The sequence below is a fragment of the Salvia hispanica genome, chromosome 3 (genome assembly GCF_023119035.1).
Source record: "Salvia hispanica cultivar TCC Black 2014 chromosome 3, UniMelb_Shisp_WGS_1.0, whole genome shotgun sequence".
In the NCBI taxonomy this organism is placed as follows: Eukaryota; Viridiplantae; Streptophyta; class Magnoliopsida; order Lamiales; family Lamiaceae; genus Salvia; species Salvia hispanica.
The window spans coordinates 18,711,136-18,723,526 of record NC_062967.1 but is presented as its reverse complement, the minus strand read 5'-3'; the positions used below and the strand labels follow the sequence as shown (position 1 = coordinate 18,723,526).

Genomic DNA, 12,391 nt, shown 5'->3' with positions numbered 1-12,391 from the left:
CAGGGAAACAAAGAATTTTTTGGGAAATTTTTTGAAAACGTAAATTTTAAAAAACGATAAAAACTAAATCAAGCAAATCACGGAGAGAAAATTAGAGATAAGGGGAATTCCGGGATGTCTTTCACTTTTATGGTTATACAAATTCCAAACTCAATCCCCCTTACGTTAATACTTGAAAGGCGAGCCCCAGCTTATTTTAAATGCGAAAAAAACGTTGTTTTTAACATTAGGGTTGTCAATCCCCCACGTAACCCCAAAAAAGCCCCAAGCCCGAAAAGCCCCAAATCCATTAACGGTGCCGTTTTAAAGGAAGCTAGCCTAGTTTTACTAAGTGGATCTAACTCGCTAAAACTCTGGGTTAAAAAAGCATTTGCTTAATCTACATAATTGTGTCCTCAATTATGAAGCATCATGATTAACTTGGGGGAAGAAACAAAGTAAAAACAAAACGGATATTAAATAAAAAATTGTAAAACCCAAAAGTTCTTTTTAACACCCCCCAAGAATCATGAGTTTAGTTACCATGGAATAAAAAAAAACATAATTGAAGGAAAGCTTTTAAAATAAAACTAAACAAAAAAAACCCCGTAGGTTGAATTTTTCGTTCTTGATGTTCTTGAAATCCTTCTCCAACTCCGCACAATTAAGTACTCCCTTTTTTTGATCTCATGAATGTTGCAAGTTTTTCCTCTTTCCATGAATGTGTTCTTTTGTGTGAAACCCCCTTTTTTGATGAAGCTTGAGGTCCTATTTATAGGGAAGATTATTCTCATCATAGAAGGAAAGATCTTCAAAATTTGGTAAATCTTGGGCAAATCTGGGCGGGGCGGATTCGCCCCCTTTCCCGGGGCCCCACCCTGGCCGGCCCGCGTTGGGTCTGGAACTCGCCCCCCGGTGGGGACCGCCCATGTCCTCGCGGTGCGAACGAGACTCTTCTCTAACGTAAATTTGGGGGGCGCCCCAGCTCGACCGGCGGCCCGGCGGGCGCCTTTCAACCCCGGGGGGGGGTGCCCTCGACTCAGTTTCCGGGCTATGCGTTTTTTCTCCCCCTTTTCGGCTCAAATATGCACATTTCTCACAAAACACGTCAAAATACCAAAATTATAGAATATGCAATAATGGACATGTAGAGTGATTTTGATAACAAAACGGACCAAAAAATGGCCAAAGATTTAAAATCCCGGGGGTATCACATATCATCTACAACAAAAGTAGATAAGTCACGGGGGGAGTCTCCCCTCTTTTCTTGAATCCAAAGAATCATAATTTGACCTTGTAAAATTTTGTAATATGAGCTTGAACTTAATTGCCCTGACCATAAATTCTCTTAGTGAGCTTGCAAACCTTCATCTCCCCCCGGTTTAGCAAACCCCTCGGGTTGCCCATGTATATGGTCTTTTCCAAATCCCATTCGAGAAATATTGTCTTCATCCAATTGTTCCAATTCCGAGTTTACAACCATCGGCATTGATAGAGCTATGCTACCAGATGAAAACACCTAACGTAATCTATTCCTACTCTTGGCTAAAACCCCAGCACGCTAGTTGTGTTATCGATAGAACCATCTACCCCCGTTTTCCCTTTTTGAAAATCCATTTTGAGTGACGGTTTCCTTCTACCTTATCAAGCCATTATCCAGTTTTATTCTTTAACGAGAGAACATATTTCCTCATTCATTGCTTGTAGCCATTTATCTTTCTCCTTGATTTCCATAGCTTCCTTATATGTCGGTGGCTCCTCAGCTCCAGTTGTTATATAGTTAGTGCCTAAAATATCATCTCGGAAATCGGAATATCGGGGGGAGGCCTTGATGTTCTCCGACTGTCTCAGCGGTAATTTCTGGATCCTGACTCCCTTATCTAATTCCCAGTACCCCTTTGGATCATCAGCTGTATCGGTGGCCATTTGTTGGATCGATATCGGTTTATTGCATATCTGGCTCGAGCATTATCACCCTTATCCTTTGATCCCTCAAAATCCTTTATTATCGGGAAATTTTCCGACCCCATCGAGACATTTCTTCGAGATAGGGCATTTTTTTCCCCCAGAAAAATCACATCTCACTAAATCTTGTGATTCCGACCATGCACGCTTTATCCCTTTAAACCCCCTTTTTTGTATCTGGGCTTACACACTCAATCCCCTAGGATCAACTTTCCTTGCTTCCGAGCAAATGCTTTCCCAAAAAGGTTTTCATTCGAGTATTTTGAATGTCTCCAAACCTTGTCGGTGTATCCCCCTCGGATTAGGGACACTTATTAAAAATCCCTGGAAGGCGCTTCGCCCAAATTTTTTTTATGCCCCGAAAAAAAGAAATGCGATCCCTCAATAGTTCATTGGCTCTCCCGTCCCCCCTTTTGTTGGGGTTCTGGGAACCATCATCCCTTTTTTATCCCCCCCCTTTTAAAATCATCAAACCCCTTGGACAAATACTCAAGTCCATTATGTTCTTGGCACTTACCCTCACTTTTTTTCATCACTTTAGTACACCATTCCTTGAATTTGAAGCCCCAAATTTTGTCTTGAGAATGTATACCCGGGGTTTCCATGAATAATCATCAATCAAGGACATGTAATTTTTTTTCCCCCCATAGTACCAATGCTAGCCCCCCCCAAATCACTATCTTTTATAATCTAAGTGGGAAGAATAAATGTGCTTCAGTGGAATATGGAATCTTAAGCTTTCTTCCCCTCGATGTTGGGGGTGCCCTTTTTTGGTATCTTAGTGAGATGACTTTCTTCTTTACCAATTTCAATCTTCCCATTTTTGGATGACCAAGTCTTTCATGCCATAGCTTTATACTTGCTTATTTCACCAAGTTGAGCTCATCCTTTTGAATCTTGATCACAGATGCATAAAGGTAGTAAAGATACCTTCTCTCGGTTGTCATGACAATATTCGCCTCTTTTACCAACATCTTTCCATCAAAGGAAGTAAAACATGAGCCCTTCAATTCCAATGACCCCATGATATCAAGTTCCTTTTCACTTCTTGGATATCAAACATCATTGAGTATCTTCACTGCTGATCTGCATCCGAGTCTAATGGGCCATCTCCTTTGATATTCTGATTTGATTATTTCCCGGATCACGATACCGAGGAATCGACAAAGTTCTTCAAACCAGATCCAGTTAGGCTGAAATGAAAGCTGCAACCACTATCCATAATCAGAAGCCCCATCGATTGTTTCCATTATATTCAAGCCTCGCGATATCGTCGATTCAATGCAATCGAGGTGCTAACACCTTTATTTCCGAATACGAATTGTTTCTTCTTCCATCCATAACAACCTTTCTTTAAGTGACCAGGCTTCTTGCACCAAGACATACCTACTCTCCTTCGATCACTTCCGGATGACTTGGGAACATCAAACTTCTCTTGAATGCCTTCTTCTCTTGGAACCCCTTTATGTTCAAGCTTTCGATGTAGAATCAGAATTTCTAGAACTAGAACCTTGAAGTTCCTTGACTCTTAGTGCGATTGTACTTCGAAAGTGATAGTTCTCTCTTTCCACTACATGATCGTATCAGAAAGATGATCATAGGATCTTTGTGACATTGAGGAGAAATATTGTCTTGTCTTCATCCCTATCGTCACGTCGATATTCTCCATATCATCAATAACTTTATTGAAGTCCTCTAGTTGCTTCAATAATCACATTTCCTCCAAGAACTTATATGAGTAGAGTAAATGTTTCATCACATTGATTGGCAAGGGACTTGGTGAGATATAAACTCTCCAATTTTGCAAGAATCCCGACCGTCGTGGTTTCCTTGGCTCCCTTAGCACCTTATCACCAAGGCATAGAACCACCACACTATGAGCCTTAGCATGATCTCGGCTCGCTTCAGCGGTGCTTTCTCATCCAAGTTCCCCGCTGTCCTCGCTCCGGCCGTCCCCTTCTCTCCTTCAGGGCGCTGATAACCCTTGTTGTATGAGCAACGCGCATCTTCATCTCGCCATAGGCGAAGTCATTCTTCCGGAGTGAACTTTTCTCTTCGAATCTTGAAGCCATCCTCCGAAATCGATTCAGATACCACCTACACCGATTGCAAGCTTCCCACGGCGTTGCCAATTGTTCAATTGGAATCAGAAATGCAATAAACAATCAGAAGAGAATTTGAGAGAAAAAGTTTATTGAGCTTGATGGCTGAGAGAGAAAAGTGATTCAATTACACAAGCCCTAACAAGTCATCAAAAAGTTGATCTAGCGGCTACAATCTAATCCATCACTTATCGAGATCTACGGTCGGGATTAAACATTCGTTTAAAACCTTTCCTCAAAACTTCTAAGTGTTAGGCTTTCTTGAGCATTCTTTAGATATTTAGAAGCTTCTTGTAGAAATATCGAGAATTCAATGTAGTCACTTTCTCTAATTCGATTAGCAGTGGACATGAATGATCAAAGGTCTTAAACTTGTTATTGAGCCTACTTTGAGGCGAATCTCATTTATTGGCGTCAAAGAAGCGGGTTGTGGTTTTGAGAATCAAAGGCGAGTATAGAGGTCTTGCGCAAGCAACATATGAAGTCAACTGGATTAGTTCTTTACTTGGAAGCTGAAGGTAAAACTCATGGAAGCTCCTTGGTTTGGATACACAATATGAGCACGATAGCATTGGCAAGAAATTCAGCTCTTCATGCTTGAACAAAACATATAGAGTTTGATATCCACTTGTGTGAGAGATAAAATAAAAGAAAATTGGTTAGAGCTAAGGTATACCCGACTTTTGATCAGATTGTTGATGTTCTTACCAAGCCCCTTTAGTTACCAATTCATTTCACGACTTAGAATCAAGATGAACATTTATCTCTTGTCGACGATCGAATTGAGGGGAGTTGTTTCAGAGGCAACCTTGAGCTAAACTGATGGAGTAACATGAATAAATTTTGTTCAACTAATGCACAGAAGAAAATAAAAAAGCATGCAACAAAGTGTAATACTATAAGCTCTAAGTTGATGTGTCAGATGTGGAAAGGGAGTTGGACTAAGGTTCATAACTCCACAACTTAAGAGCTCTTTGACTTGTAGTACACATTGAAGCAGACTTATTAAAGCTTAAGATTATGCTAAGTTGGCTTGTAGCTAGATTTGTTTGATAGCTTAAGTATAAGGTTTGAGTGAGGTTCTAGTATATTGTAACTCTTTATATATAGTGATGGAAATGGTCATTTGCTGCAATGGAAATGGTCTTTGTAAAGCATCCTAAAAAGTTACTCCTCAAGATCAGAAAGATTGTTCGTTTATTTTTTGCACTCGTTCTACAAAAATAATAGTAAATAGGTAAAGTTGAAGAGTAAAATAAGAGAAAGAATAATGTAGGTAAGACTATTACTCTACATTATTTACATTTCTTTACTCTACTCTGCTTTAGCTATTTATTATTATTTTGCAAAATGAGTGTGAAAAAATAAATGAACAATCTTACACGTGGACGAAAGTAGATCTTGTGTCCCATTATAAGTGATCAACTTTTTATTTTGCATTGTCCACATAAGTGATTGATTTCTTTTTGGTGAAAAGTAACACCTTTATCTTACTTATTTTATTCTTCACTTTATTACTCATTTTATCTCTCTTATTTTTTCATCTCTCATATTTTATTATCTCCACTTAATTCAACAATTATTTTCTTTAAATATCGTGCCCAAAAGAAATTCCTAACATATAATGGGACAAAGGAGTACTCCATCTAATACAAGAGTTATAACTCATAAAATTATTTTTACATTCTACTCTCAACCTTCTTCAACGGGTTCTTCTGCAACGCATTTATCTTCCATTTATCACTATAAAATAGTGATAAAATTACGACGAAATCATTATTGTTATTCAATGAATATAAAACGCAAACGCTTTAAATAACGAGATTGTAGAAATAAAATACTTAAGATAATAGCGACACCTTTTAGTAATGTGCAAATCTTATTCTTAATATTTAATTTATTTTTGGACATGAAAATTATTTCCAATGTCTTATAGAAATACGTTATTTAGGGTTGATACATGTTGCACAATTAATAAAGTTATAAAGAATAAGAAAAAATAATTGAAATTGTATAGTAAACTGCAAATAGAGAGAAAATAATTGAAATTGAACAGTGAATTGTAAAGTAGGAGAGACGGAATTGTGAACAAAATTGTGTTAATCTTCCCGATAGCATGTTTGAAAGGACAACGGAAGAAGGAGCCGTTTAGGGATAGACAAATCATGTGAAAAGGGACTGGGCTCTAGCAACCATTACAAAATTATAAGGAACCGGACAGGAGCGAACCGGAGGCGAAGAACCCCAATTCTCGCAGTTAGAACTCAATGCTCTTCACATACATATAAACTTATGCATTCTATTTTTACAAAGAAGAACGAATCTACACTCAAATCGCTCCCTCTTTTCATTGACTTCCCCTCCATCCATCACTCCCGCCGCCGACCATCTCCGTCGCCTCGCCGACCTAATGCCAGCGCAGAAGCGGCCGCGCGACAGCACGCATCCTCTGCCGTCGCCGCCCGATGCAGAAAAAGGCGACGATTCGCCGCGAGGCAGCGAGAATCACAGCCCTGAACAGCCTCAAGACGTCTCGGTGCGCGCCGGATCGTGTCTGTGCGTTCACGTCAACGGACATGCATTACATTCGATACGCTAAAATTCGAGTTTTATTCTGCGTTTCCTGTTCCCGATTTCCTTGTTGTGTTTTGTTTGTTTAGCTGATTTCGTTTTTATTTTTTGTGTCTCCGCTTCTCAGATTCCGACTGCAGCTCCGACTCCAGCGGCGCAGAGAAAGACGAGTAATGTATCTGTATATCTTTATGCGTGCGGCTTTTATACATGAGAGATGTATGTTGTGTTAGTCTAGATGTGCGGTTGTAGCTTAAGATCTGCCTGTTTTAAAGTGGTAGAATTTCCTAACTTAGGTCTGTTTGAAGAGGATCCCCGGGATTGTTCTTCTATTTTCCTTGTTTTTCATTCATTGATGTGTTTGGTGAGCCTCGATTTTGGATTTGGCTCTGCGATGTGAAATTTTCTTTTAGTGATTGAATATGGCACGTGAAATCATGCATGATCTGCTCGGGCTGTTACGACTTTAGGTTTTTTGTGGTGGTGAGTTCGGTTGCTTTAGATGGAAATGGTAATTTTGCTTCAGTTTTCCAGCTGTATGATCTCTATCTTCTATAGATTGCTTCTTTCATGTTAGTGCTTATGTTTCTGGAAATTGTGGGGAAATACTCCGTGGCAATTAATATCCACTTCAATGTGGAGGTTTTTGTTGTTTTGCTGTTTACTATATTGAATACTGCATTACATAATGAACTTCTGAAGGGCCCGTTTCTGACTATATTTCTTATTTTGAGATTGCCAGTCTTGGAAAGAAGACCCGGCACTTGTGGCCTTGTTTGTATGTGATATACATTGTCTAAGAAATAAGAATATCTCTAAATGCTATTCTGTTGAACCTCAGATTTATTGTAGTGAAACTGGCGGAAGTGGAAGGAAGTCAGTGTCCAATATGTTTGGTATGTTGTCTTAATTTTAAGCTGCAGTTTTCTCTGCTTTGTTGGGGTTTATTTGTGATGCCTGATATGATTAGAGTTAATTAGTTCTTCGGTTAGTTTGGTACTTCAGATATGCAGCTGTATTTGAGTGCTCTTGCAAACTACTGCTGTGACTTGTGATTATCTTAAATATATTTGTCCAAGTAAGGCACTCAGTTTACAAGCACTGAACTCCTCTCCATGTCCGGGGTCAAAATTTCTACTGCACAAAAAGGTTTCTTCATTATGTGGGGATATGTATACACATACCTAGGTGCATATGACATCATTACCTTCAACTAAGTCTGTTCGTGCAGAAAAATGTCAGTTGCATGAAATTATTAGTAAGGCTTGTGTCAACTTCACCTATGTCAGTATGGATGTAGTATGCTACATTTAAGTTTATGTAAAAGCGTATGATAATAAATTGAAACAAAAGGACAAAAGAATGAAAAAAATGCATAGTTTCTTGCTATAAATTGATTTGATGGAATGGTTACTGGAGTAGGCATTAATTTCAGATTTGATAGAATGCTTTGGCAGTAATATCCTAGAGTGTTCTGATGAGCTGCTTTATGCTGGAAACTGAACTACTATTTTAGCAGTTACTACTTTTTGCCCAAACCATCTGATAAAAGGGAAATAGTTAAGAACCACCATGAAGTTTTTTTCAACTTTTTATTGATCATTAGTTATGTGCAAAAAGGCCTCATATTTGTTACTGAGAGCTTAGAAAGAGAATCTAAAATCTTTTGGGTTTTACAATTTTGTCCATGGTGTATTTTATTTGTAACTTTTTATTGACAGGCATCATTGGGAAGACAAAAACAGTAAATGGAATGTTTGTCGTTTTTTGCAGAGAGTGCATTGACAAATCCATGCGACTTGGGTACATTCTTGTGCTTTTTTTTCATCTGATCCCCGAAGAGTTCTTGCTTTTTTTCTCTAATTATTCTCTCTGCAGCAAAAGAATGTCCTGCTTGCCCACTCATTGTGCAAATTGACGTTCTCAAAGAGATGACCCCAATTATGATGCCCTGATCGCCGCTCTTTTATCCAGACATCGATAAGTACGAGGAAGAGGTAATGGAAAAATGTTTATCTACTCATCTTGAGCAAATGTAAAATTTGCTTTTGCTTTATCCCAACTGATTCAATTCACAGCGGGAAACCCTTGGCTTTCCATGAAGAGGAGAGCCGCAATAAGCAGGTGAACAGATCACGGTTTTAGTCTCAGATTTCAAGCATTCATGGATGTAGGAGTTTAGTTCTTTTGGGGTTTTTCAGATACATCAATCACTCAATGGGCTTTGAGGTCCAATGGGGAAAAAATTTTGTTGCTGTTTTTTTTTACGAAGTGATCAATGGAAAAGTTTGTGAATGAACCTTCTACATTGGTTGCCCACATCATTAGGATGCTTCAGCCTTCATGATGAGTGATTTTTACTCTGACTTGCCTAAACCCGAAACGGGGGAAATATGCTTAAAATCTTTGTTTCATAACAGATCCAAGCTTCTATTGCCCAGATTTTCCCTCGTCAAGCTGAAGCTCTGGGGAAAGAAAAGAACAACAAGAGCTACATCCGCAACATTTGTCAGGAGGCAGGGCAATCATCAAAATTTGCGAGGTCGGGGGAAACCGTGTTTGCTGAGCATAACGGATCTGATGAAGAGGAAGGTATTAATGGACATGATGAGAGTAAAGACTCATCCTCAACTGGAGCACTCTAAACCCCAAAAACGAAAAGATACAAAAAATGGGGAGGGCCCGGAGATCACAGCCATCCCCGGGGGAAAGTGGAGATGATGCTGATGATTCGAAGAAACCCGGGGGGAAACTTGGTGCATTTTCCCACACCACATGGCAGTATAGAACTTATTGCCGGGGGAAGGGGCCCGTCGCAGTAAAAACCAAACATGGGGGCCCTGAATTGGTCAAATGGTAGGGTTACTGGGGGTCCCCGGTTGTCAAACCCAAAACTAATCGCCCGAAATCTTTACATGAAAATGATGAAATGGTAATCTTACATTTTTTTTCTATTGAACTTGGAAATTAGTTTTTTTAATTTTAAAAACCTTTTTTTGGGGGGGGGTTTTTTTGGTTTTGATCTTCACTGGGATGAATTCAGTTGGTGGGGTTATCTCTGAACTTTCCATATTCACTTCTATTGTTTTTAAAAAAAGCTCTCAAATTTCTTCTTAACTATGTTTCAGTTGAAAATAAATTGTCATGATTGTCTCACTGCACGAAGAGCCGATACCCAACTTGAAGCGACCGTACCTCTGCTGCAGCCCCACATCGCCCAGTGAGACATTTTGGGGTTCAGACTCATTGCCTCGTTATCTTTTCTTCAGCTGTTTGGGCCATAATGTAGATTCTGAATATTTTCAAAACCACTTCTCTTGCAGTATGTTGCTATGCAGACACCCAGGGAGTAGATTGGGGATGCTAATAATAAAAGACTTCCATCCTGTGAACAACTGCAAATTCTCCCCAAAGAATCTGGTGCCTTAGATCCTAACCAGAGCAGGGTGCATTTGTTGGATGACAGCAAACTTTGGAGGAAATTAATGCCAGGTTTACTCAGCACCATCTGGTAAGACGCATCCCCGTCTCATACAACTATCCCAAATTCCCCCAAAAAGAACCTATGAATTTCGTTTTCGCTATCTCCTTTTTTTCTTTATGCCTTGGGTGTTGCTGGGTAACAAATCTCTGAATTTTTGACCATACAACATAAAACTGCAAATAATACTATCAAAAAACCGTAAAATGTTAATCTAATAAGTCGTTTTCGAGTGACATGATTTATGATGACATTGACTTGTATGTGTACAGGTTTTTGCATACCGGCCAAGCGAAACCCAAAAGGGGGAAGGTGATAACTTAAATCGGTCTTCCTGTGCCAGAACAATGCAGGAAGCAGGAAATAAGTTTCCTGCAGCTTTTCTAATTATATACATGTATATTCCTGTCCCGCTCAAGTGGTTTTTCAAGTAAAAAAGTTACCATATATAAGCAATCAAAGCAACTAGATTCTAGAGACTATGGTTTATATTTGTTTGCATATTTAATATATGTATCCTTAAACTTGTTAAAGTTAAATTTACGTATGGTCTTTTGTATGCGAAGAAGCATCCTTTTTTCTGATGGGGGCCCCTCACAACACTAAAATTTAAAATTGAGCTGTTTTTTTTATCATGTCTATATTCGTGGTTACGGGGTATTTATTTCCTAACAAAATTACAGTCATTAATCTTATGTATGTTTATATTCTTTGGGTTTCGTGTATTTATTTCCTAACAAAATTGTTCTTTCATTATCTTTTTGTGTCCTTTTAAAATTTCTTTTGTGATTTTTGTCGTTTTGGGTAAATTGTATTTAACATACTTTAAATATTAAAAATAGGGCTACCCTGGAAACTTTTTTTATCAAATAATGCTCCATCCTTCTCAGCACAAGTGATTGATTTTTTTAGTCGTTATTTTACGTAAATAATAATAAATAGTTAAAAAGGGGGATAAAGTAAAAATAAGATAGTTGAATGTGATTCTCACTCATATTTTCCCCTTTTTACCATTACAAATCAAGTGATTAGTATTCTCTCTTTTCTTAGCTTTATCACTATTTTAATTATTTATTTCTTTTCTTTAAAAGTGTCCAAAAAAACAATCAATTATTTGAAATGGGACAAAGGGTGTATATAAAAAGGATTTAATTAATTTTTTAATCAATTTATCTTTATACTCTTAAAACCTATGCTAATTCTTATTTGTGGAATGGAGAGTGAGTTTCAATGATACATTAAAATGAAAACTGTGTAGGATTTTTGTAAATAGTATGTCAAGTGTCACATTGTGTATTGGATTATCGTGATTAATCATGGAAGAGTCCACTAAAAGAAAATTTTAATATACGCAATGTGGGTGTGGGCCATTTAAACCTTTTTTCTTGTCTGCTGTCAGTAGGCTTTCTCTATCGTCGCCATTATTTTAATACATTATTCTTGCATAAAGTCATATAACATTATCACATAATCGATATAATGGTATCCAATGAAAAGGGAATATAACTTGGACATTTTGGGCTAAAAAACTGTATAGAGGGGGGGAGTGATATAGATTGGAATCAGTATTAAGTTGTTTGTAAAAATTTTTTTGATAATAATAATTGCCAATATCTTCATCACTGATGGGATGGATTGTACTACTAGCAAGTATTTACTTTTATGTGACGCATCTAATTTATGGGTCCATCAACCAAAATTTTTTTCCCAAATCGTTATCATCTTTGGCTAATTTGGCCATTGAATTATTATTTTTTTTCTTGATTGACAGGTTTATCTTTGTTACTGTGGTATGTTATATGTATAATCCCCCATTAAATATGTAACGTACGGTATTCAGAAATTACAAACAACAACGTGACGCAGAGGAAACCTTGATTAGCATTAAGTAGCAGATCAGAAACTCAAAACATAATTAAGTTTGCTTAATCAAACCATAATAACCAGAAAAGCAACCAAACCCCTCATACCCATAATACATACTTTTATATACATGCAAAACTCAAAACATGTAAACTATTTAGATGCGTTCACACTTTCTCGTGGTGCTTGCTCCTCGTCTCCCCACTATAAAGCCTACAAAATTCAAGATAAATTCATATAATTAACATGTAAGTATAATACACTAAAATCAAAAAAATTTGAAAAAACAAAAAAAGGAGGTGTGGAAGTGATCACCAGTCATAAACGGTGGGGGTTTTCTTGATTGATTTTTGTGAGTGTCACTAGTAGAGTGGCAAGAGTGATGATGGGTGTATAAATAGAAGGGTTTGAGGGTGCAAAATATCTATCC

The 12,391-nt window shown here is 37.9% G+C and overlaps 1 pseudogene; it reads left to right on the top strand.

Annotated features, from left to right (window-relative positions):
- Positions 1 to 6,456: 6,456 nt before the first annotated feature.
- Positions 6,457 to 9,477, top strand: LOC125209512 (annotated as a pseudogene).
- Positions 9,478 to 12,391: the final 2,914 nt, after the last annotated feature.